Source organism: Nomascus leucogenys, unplaced genomic scaffold (genome assembly GCF_006542625.1).
Source record: "Nomascus leucogenys isolate Asia unplaced genomic scaffold, Asia_NLE_v1 001188F_49297_qpd_obj, whole genome shotgun sequence".
Classification (NCBI taxonomy): domain Eukaryota; kingdom Metazoa; phylum Chordata; class Mammalia; order Primates; family Hylobatidae; genus Nomascus; species Nomascus leucogenys.
The window spans coordinates 35,103-44,524 of record NW_022097181.1 but is presented as its reverse complement, the minus strand read 5'-3'; the positions used below and the strand labels follow the sequence as shown (position 1 = coordinate 44,524).

Genomic DNA, 9,422 nt, shown 5'->3' with positions numbered 1-9,422 from the left:
TTTTTTGTATTTTTAGTAGAGACGGGGTTTCACCGTGTTAGCCAGGATGGTCTCGATCTCCTGACCTCGTCATCCGCCTGCCTCGGCCTCCCAAAAAGCTGGAATTACAGGCGTGAGCCACCGCACCCGGTCTGGAAACTTTCTTAAATCATGAGGTTTGTTTTGTGATTTTTTTTTTTTTTTTTTGAAGCTGATCAGCTATCGTTAGTGTATTTTATGTGTGGCCCAAGACAATTCTTCCAAAGTGGCCCAGGGGAGCCAGAAGATTGGACACCCCTGCCCCCGACAAACAGGTCTCGCTGGGTTTTCCCACTCCATCTTTTAGCATTAGGTCCTACTCTTTTTGTCCAATCATATTTCCGCACGGCTTTACTTTGTTGAACCTAAGCATAAAATGGACAATTTCCCCTGTAGCTTTGGGTCTTCATTCTGAAGGCGCCCTTGTATACTTGTTACATAAATTTGTATGCTTTTTCTATTAAGCTGCTTAATGTTAGTGATTTTCTTTAAAAAAAATTTTCGTACAAACCCACAGCCAACATAATGGGTGTTGATGTTGCACCAGCCCTGATAAAACCAGTACGTTTTCCTACTTGATTGTAACGTTATTTTCACACTTAAGAGTAACCCGGTGCACGCTCAGTTCTCTCCAATGTCTTCCGCAGGTGGTGGTTATTGAATGGGTATTTGATGGAGGACCACGCGTTGCATCTGGCGGTAAACTTTAACCCCTAAGGTCCCAGGGCGCTGAAACAATCTCGGCAGGAGAGAAGGTCACGGACATCTTCTGCGGTCTAAAAACGCGGAGAGGCTGCGAAGTCGCTTTCAGGCGCTGAGCGGAGGCCTGCGGGAAATGTGGTTTCGGACGCGTCTCCTGGGCTCCGTCTATCTTTTCCCCTACCTTCTTCCTGCGCGGTGGGGTGCAGAGGATCTCAGAGGCTCCTGGTTCCCCACAGATGTAGAGGGTCCGCGCCCCAGGGGAGAGCGCGGGGGTGATGGGGCGTCTGCGCGGCGGGGACCAGCGTGGAGTGCTCGGCTTGTGCCTGGGGAGGAGGGAGCGAGAAGTCCCGGGAGCCCCCCAACATCTGGCGGGGCTCCCCAGCGCTGGAGCCCAGCCCGGGCAGCTGGCTTTGCGGGCTCCTGGAGCGCGGGTGGGGTGGGGCGCGTATCAGGGGCAGGTGCTTGGTGCCGTCCTGGGGGTGCGGGAGCGTTAGCCGGGCCCAGCCTGCAGCCCAACCTGCGAAAAGCCCATGCTGCCGGTGGTAGGGGAAAACGTGTTTACTGATGCCGACAACGAACGTGCCAGACGCCAGGGCGCTTGGATCTGCCACGAGCCCCGGAGCTCTGGAGCCCTGGAGCCCTGGCTAAGTTCCAGCTCTGGCACCTGGGAGTCAGGGCGAGGGAAGAAAGCTGGTCAGGTTTCTCGTTTGAAAAAGATGACTTTGTTCTGAGAGTTAGAAAATCCATCACCTGTAAGGCAAGTAGCCAAGTGCAGCTTCCTAAGGCCTGAGTGACAACTAGTATTGTATTTAGAAGACACTTTGTTTTCTATTCACTGGGTGTCTTATGTAAAGCACCCAACCACTCTGTGAGGCCCGCATGACCATCTGCATTAAATATAACAACCAAGGCTCAGGTTGGTGGAGCAGTGCGCTCAGGTCATAAGCTAGAAGTGAGGGAGGCTGGGTTCAAGGGCAGCTGTGATTTATTTCCCATCTCAGGCCTAATATCACACCTGCCTAAAACCAGCGCTGCAGCCTTCACAGCGTTTCGCAGAGTGACCTGTCTGCAAATACCCAGGGATAAAATGGGAAGTGAATGTGAAACTTCCTCCTGTCAAGTGTGCTCTGGGATTTCTGGTGTCTGCTCAGAATCCCTGGGGCAGAGGGAGACTCCTAGCTCCTCATGCACTGGCAGGTGGTTTGTATTTTCACTCTGATAGAGTGAATTCCAAAAGAGTCAGGTTTGTGGCCCTAAGCGGGTCTGTTTCCTAGATATTGAGAGACTAATTATCTTAGCTCAAAGCCCGTCCTGTGATGTAGGAATCAGGGGGCTCAGGGAACAGGAATCTTACCCGGAAGGGAACAACATCCTGTTCTTAATTCCCTCACCAGAGCTTCAGAGAAGAGGCAGAAGTGTGCAAACAGGAGCAGGTCCAAGATTCGCATGGCCAGAAGCAATTCTTGATCCTCTTGGCTAGATTCGAAGACTTGGCCACCTCCAGATGCTACCACACTCTGGGACAGTGGGAAGTTCGGAACAGCTTTGAGAAGAGCAAGGTGAGCTGGGAGGTTCTGGAGCAGGCTGCCCAGGAAAAGCCACTCCATGGCAGAACTTGCGAGGGTGAGGTCGAGGGTTAAGGGATAAGCGGGCAGAGGGTAGAAATCTAATTGGGCTATTCCTAAAGCATCCCCAGTTGCTTGGTTTTCCACTCTTCACCGATGCTGCACTGATGCCACGTAGGTCCATCCCCGCATGTGACACCAGGGATTTTATTCTGACCTCACAGGATCCCAGGATGATGGTTCACAAAGGACTTCCCTGGTTATTTACTTCTGACTCTTGAAAGCTTAAAGAAATTGTGCCTGAGAGGTTCAGTACTTTGTCCAGGGACACCCAGTTTGTGCAGAGCCAGGAGGAAAACACAGTTCCGTTCAGTCTCACAGGTGAGTCACCAAAAACATCCTATAAAAAGACGTTTTGAGAAACTGTAACCCCGTTAAAACTAGTTAAAAATTCTTGCCTTAAAGCACTCCGTTTTACTTGGCTTTCTGTGGATTTTCTCCCATGAGAGACAAGCAGTATTAATTGGAAAACAGTTAAGTGGTGCAGCCTGAGTGTTTTGCTGTGTTAATTTTAGTAAAAGAACAGTGCCTTATCCTTCATGTACTTTAATTAATCCTCTGTTGTGTTGTTTCTGTTAGTCATTCAGAAAAACAATTGAAGTATCATTTAACCATGGAAAAGTGCATATTCCGTTGATGAAAAGCGTAGGTTTTAGTCCACTTGAGCATTTCTGAGTCTTAGGTGGTAGGTGGTGCTGCCTCTGCAGTTCTTCCTGGGCCTCCCTGCTGAGCCATCACAGTTCTCTGCTCTCCCACAAGCTGCAGAAAACCAGCCAATCTCACACAAGCTCTTTATTCATTTCCCAGGCAGCTCTTTATTCATTCTCCACTTGGCATTGTAATGGATTTATGAGGCTTATAAGGGTCTGTATGTAAATGAAATAAAAATAGAAATAGATGAAGCCAGTCTTGAGGGAAAATATATGTGGTTTCAACATTAACTCTGATATTTGCTCTTGGTGTAATCCAGGGTCCCTGGATTTTCCTGTACACTCTTTGAACCCACTTTGAACCCACTTGTAACTGTTGCACCTTGAGTTCTTGTTGTTTCAAAAAGTTCCAGGGAGAAGTTCAGCCCTTGCAGAACAAAAAAACTGGTTGGATTTTTGGCGAACTCTCCTCATTACCATACTAAAAACCCTGCCCAGGGAGGAGCTTTTTGGCCATTTTCTACACATACCACAAAGGTAGAAGCATGATCAGCTACTGCACCTGCACTGCCTTTACTCCACCTCTACATATAACGACTTAGCTAACTAGCCCGATAAAGCCCTGTTTTCACTCTGTTTGGGGAGACACTGCTTTGGGGAACCATTCCCATGTCCTCTTTACTTGTTCCAAGTAATAAAATCCCCTTATTATGTCCCCCTTGGTTGTGTTCATTGATCTGTCACCTGCCAAGTGATCAAACCCACCCATTGTGTGTGTAACATTGTGTGTTGGTCTATTCTGCCATTGCTATAAAGAAATACCTGAGATCAGGTAAAGAAAAGAGGTTTAATTGGTTCATGGTTTTGCAGGCTATTCAGGAAGCATGATACTGACATCTGCTTGGCTTCTGGGGAGGCCTTAGGAAACTTACAATCATGGCAGAAGGTGAAGGGGGAGCAGGCATGCCACAGGGCCGGAGCAGGAGCAAGAGAGTGAGGGGCGAGGTGCCACATACTTTTAAACCACCAGATCTTGGGAGAACTCACTCACTATCACAAGGTTAGTACCAAGGGGATGCTACTAAACTAGTCGTGAGAAATCTGCCTCCATGATCCAGTCACCTCCTCCCACCAGGCCCCTCCTTCAACATTGAGGATTACAATTGAACAGGAGATTTAGGTGGGGACACATATCCAAACCACACATCCAAACACTGGCTCTTGCTAGGGAACTTTTGTTGATAAGTAGGTTCCCTCTACTTACCAGTTTGCTTAGACTTTCATTTAGTCATGCGTGAATGTACTTTGAATTATGTTGAGTATCTTTTCTATCTCTATTGTAATAAAGCCCAGCTTATTTTCTTTAATCTTATGCTAATCACAATATTTATTGTTGATTTTCTAATATTTATTGTTGATCTCCTGTATAGATCTTACATGCTGATGAGTATGGTGAGTTGTTTTGAATGTGTGTTGGGTGGGGTCATTCTACCAGTACTATGTTTAGGATATTTATGTCTTTGTCATAAGTTAGGTGAACCTATAATTTCCTTTTCCCTTTTTGGTGTTATGGCTCTATTAGCCTCATAAAAGGAATGTGGGCACTTTTCTGCTCCTTTTTTGTTTCCTTGATGTTTTTCTCCCTGTAACTTATATGAGAAAAATTGCCTGTTGTTTGTGGGGGTATTTTTGCATGCAGATTTTGAAAATAACATCAGTTATTAATACTAAATGGTCAAGAGCTCCTGGATTTTCCTCTCACCATGTAGCTTGTAGCTTATCTTTTCATATCTTTTTTTTACTTAAAAATTATTTTTATATATTTAGGGGGTACCAATGCAGGATTCCTACATGCATATATTGAGTAGTGGTGAATTCTGGGATTTTAGTGTACTATCACCTGAAGAGTGAACATTGTGCCCAATAGGTAGTTTTTCAACCCTCACCCCCTCCCACTCTCCCACCTTTTGGAGTCTCTAGTGTCTGATATTCCACTTTTTTTTTTTTAGACGGAATTTCACTCCTGTTGTGTAGGCTGGAGCACAGTGGCACAATCTCGGCTCACCACAACCTCTGACTTTTGGGTTCAAGCGACTCTCCCGCTTCAGCCTCTTGAGTGGCTGGGATTACAGGTGCCTGCCACCACACCTAGCTAATTTTTGTATTTTTAGTACAGATGGGGTTTCACCATGTTGGCCAGGCTGGTCTCAAACCCCTGACCTCAGGTGATCTGCCCACCTCTGCCTCCCAAAGTGCTGGGTTTACAGCCATGAGCCACTGCACTGGGCCTGTTATTCCACTTTGTCTGTCCATGTGTACCCACTGTTTAGCTCCCACGAATAAGTGAGAGCATGTGGTATATGACTTTCTGAGTTATTTCACTGAAGATAATGGCCTCCAGTTCCATCTGTGTTGCTGTGAAAGACAATCTTTTCATATTCTTAAGTGTCTTTAAAAAAGAAGTGTTTAATCAATCAAGTTTTCAAAAACTTTAACCTTTTTTTCTTATGCTTTTTTGCTCATGTATAAGAAATCTTTGCCTAAACCAAGGTCACAAAGATTTCTTCCCATGTTTTTTAGTTGCAGGTCTTACATTTATGTCTATGATTTTTTTTTTTTTTTTTTGGTAGAGGCAGAGTCTCGCTCTGTGTCATCCAGGCATGATCATAGCTTACTGCAGCCTTGGACTCCTGGGCTAAAGTGATCCTCTTCCCTCAGCCTCCCAAGTACCTAGGGTAGGACTACAGGTGCACGCCACTATGCCTGGCTGATTTTTAAATTTTTTGTAGAGACAGAGCCTCGCATCATTGCTCAGGCTGGTCTTGATCTCCTGGCCTGAAGCAATTCTCTCATCTTGACCTCCCAAAGTGCTGGTACTATAAGTGTAAGCCACCACCATGGCTGACCCTCTGTGATCATTTTGAATTCATTGTTATTTTTGTTACAAGGTATAGATCAAGTGTGGAGTCCTAATTAGGGAAAAGGAGCGGCTGGCATGACCAGGGGAAAGCAAAGAAATAAAGCAGATATGCTATAAGGTCTGCCTTTCCTCCTGGTCCAGGACACAGAAACAAAAATAGAAAGCAGATAAACTGTAAGTCTGCTGTACTCCTTATGGCCCAGGACATATAGCCCTCCTGTGTAGATAATGTATAGAATTGACAGATTTCCTGCTTATCATCAAATGCTTCCATTTCTCATCAAACACTTCAGCAGACAGAAAAATGCAAGTTAGCTCCCTGCTACAGTTGCGTTATCCATCAGCCCAAGTTCCATTCTATAAAATCTGCAGCAAGTCTTTGTCTCCCAGCAGTCAGCTTCTCTCTTGCTGATTCAATCCATTGCTTTCTCGCAATGCATTTTCATACCTTCTCTAATAAATCTGCTTTTCTTTACCTACGACTGTCTTGGTAAATTCTTTTTACTCGTGTGCCACCGGCCCAGATAGTTGCCACTCACCCGAGACTGTATGGGGGACTCTCTCCTTATGGGAAACACTCTCCCTTCTCAGTTTCCCTTTCCCAACTCGGGACCCTTGGTGGACAAGCGTCTAAGCACAAAGACAACTCTAGGTCTCTGGCTGGAGCTATACTCCCATGGGACTAAAAGGTGTCCGTGTGGAAGCATCTGATGGCCGCCTTCTATTCAGGTGAGAAACCTGTTTATTCTGTCTTTAGTCTTTCAGCAGCCGGCTTCTAGTATCTCCTGGCAATTGATGGTAACTGGCTGGAGCTGCTCTCTGGTGTTGCCTGAAGGCCAGAGAGTGAATAGGGCCAGCAGCCCTGCCCGCAAGGCAGAAAGGCTGTTCCTATATTTTCTGGTTGGTAGCTTCAATGCCTACGCGTGAAGCAACTGACAGTGGAAGCTCATTCAGGGCAAATTCACATGTTTTGGATGACTCAGATTTTCTCTTTCTCACTCTAAATTCTCCTGTGGAGTCAGCCAGCCATCCTGTTCCAGCTAAATCAGCTGATCTTGGTTACCACCCCATCCCCAGGGATGGGCAGAGGGGGTGGCAGCGTCGGCAGCGACAGCAAGGGAGGCGGCTGGATTAAAGAGATCACCTGCAGGTATTTTATGCTGGGGTTTGTAAGGAGGGTGATAACTGTCGCTACTCCCATGACCTCTCTGACAGTCCGTGTGGTGTAGCATGCAAGTATTTTCAGTGAGGGTACTGTATTGAGACCGCTGCAGATATGAACATAGCAAGCCATTGAAACAGGAAGAAGCAACTGCTACAGAGCTAACTACAACGTCATCCCTTGCTGCTTCCTCAAGTCTCTCATCGTTAGTCAGACCACTTGTTGAAATGAATACAGGTGAAGCTGAGTCAAGAAATTCAAACTTTGCAATTGTAGGAGCAGGTTCAGAGGACTGGGTGCATGCTATTTTTGTTCCTGGGCAACCCTACTTTGGCTGTATTAGATTTTCAGTTCCCTTATAGTTCATGTATCTGTCTTATTCGTTTGGACTTTTACCACCCTCTTACAAATTTTCAGCTGTGCCTTCCTGCACTGAAGCACCTCTGCAGGACTCAGTGACCAAGGAAGAATCAGAGAAAGAGAAAAACTGCTGTGGAAACCAAGAAGCAGCTGTGCCCCCGTGCTACAGTGGGAGAGTGCCGAGATGGGGAGAACTGTGTGCCTCTCCACGGAGATTCATGTGACATGTGTGGACTGCAGGTCCTACATCCCATGGATGCTGCCCAGAGATCACAGCGTATAAAATCGTGCATTGAGGCCCGTGAGAAGGACATGGAGCTCTCACTTGCTGTGCAGCGCAGCAAGGACTTGGTGTTTGGGATCTGCATGGAGGTGGTCTATGAGAAAGCAAACCCCAGCGAGTGCCGCTTCGGGATCCTCTCCAACTGCAACCACACCTACTGTCTCAAGTGCATTCGCAAGTGGAGGAGTGCTAAGCAATTTCAGAGCAAGATTGCCTGCCCAGATTGCCAGATCACATCTAACTTTGTCATTCCAAGTGAGTCCTGGGTGGAAGAGAAAGAAGAGAAGCAGAAACTCATTCAGAAATACAAGGAGGCATTGGGCAACAAGGCTTGCAGGTATTTTGATGAAGGACGTGGGAGCTGCCCATTTGGAAGGAATTGTTTTTACAAGCATGCATACCCTGATGGGCTTACAGAGGAGCCACAGAGACAGAAAGTGGGAACATCAAGCAGAAACTGGGTCCAATGAAGGAACCACTTCTGAGAACTCATTGAGGAAAGAGATAGCAGCAACCCTTTTGACAATGATGAAGAGGTTGTCACCTTTGAGCTGGGCGAGATGTTGCTTATGCTTTTGGCTGCAGGTGGGGATGATGAACTGGCAGACTCTGAAGATGAATGGGACTTGTTTCATGATGAGCTGGAAGATTTTTATGATTTGGATCTATAGCAACCTTGTGTGGCATGTGAACTGGTCTGCTGACCCCAGACAGCAGCTGTCTCGTGCTGGTGTGGCAGTGCCTGTGTTCTCTCCTAGGCAGGCCTATCAACTCCAGGTGTTGTAAAAATTTTTACCCAGGGCCTGTCTTCTCAACCCTTCACCTTTCCCCGAGGAGTGTGTTATTTTCCCTGTTGAAAACAGTTAAAACTTAAAGTTAGTTTTTTGTAACACAATTTTAAAAAAAATCAGGTGATCTCAAACAGCCCCAAAATGGGGAATCTTTCCTTATCTGTTCCCTCTCCTGGGCTAGTACAGGCAGAGTTCTCCCTTCACCCACAATATCAAGTTTGTTTATTTTTGTTTATGTCCGAGAGTTCTAATATTTGTTCTCAATTGAATTGCATTGGCGCCATTTTTTGGAAACATTTGACTTTTTTTTATTTGTATCTCTGTTTCTAGAGTCTGTATTCTCTTTTTTGTCGTTGTTGTTGTTTGTTTGTTTGCTTTTTGGGGATTTTTTTTTTTTTTGAGATAGATTCTCCCTCTGTTGCCCAGGCTGGAGTGCACTGGCATGATCTCGGCTCACTGCAAGCTCTGCCTCCCGGGTTCAAACGATTCTCCTGCCTCAGCCTTCCGAGCAGCTGGGATTACAGGCACCTGCCACCACACCTAATTTTTGTATTTTTAGTAGAGATGGGGTTTCACCATGTTGGTCAGGCTAGTCTTGAACTCCTGACCTCAAGTGATCTGCCCACCTAGGCCTCCCAAAGTGCTGGGATTATAGGTGTGAGCCACTGTGCCTGGCCTGGAGTCTGTATTCTCTTTTGTTGATCTGTGCCAGTCCTTTTGCGAGTATGCCCCCCTTGATTACTATTCCTTTAAAATAAGTCTTGTATTCAGAATGTGAATCTCCCAAGCTTATTCCTTTTCACAATTGTATTGGATATTCTAAGTCCTTTGCTGCTTATAACTTTAGAGTCCACCTTTCTATCTTCAAAACTTGCTGTGACTTTGTGTGGTTGCATTAACTCTGAGGATCA

General features: G+C 46.1%; 1 pseudogene across 1 annotated transcript; it reads left to right on the top strand.

The window, feature by feature from the left end:
• Positions 1-1,250: 1,250 nt before the first annotated feature.
• LOC100600455 lies at positions 1,251-8,615 on the top strand (annotated as a pseudogene). The gene is made up of 5 exons (XR_004029215.1): positions 1,251-1,418; positions 2,115-2,279; positions 2,925-2,990; positions 6,956-7,413; positions 7,495-8,615. The product of XR_004029215.1 is annotated as an E3 ubiquitin-protein ligase makorin-1-like (transcript).
• Positions 8,616-9,422: the final 807 nt, after the last annotated feature.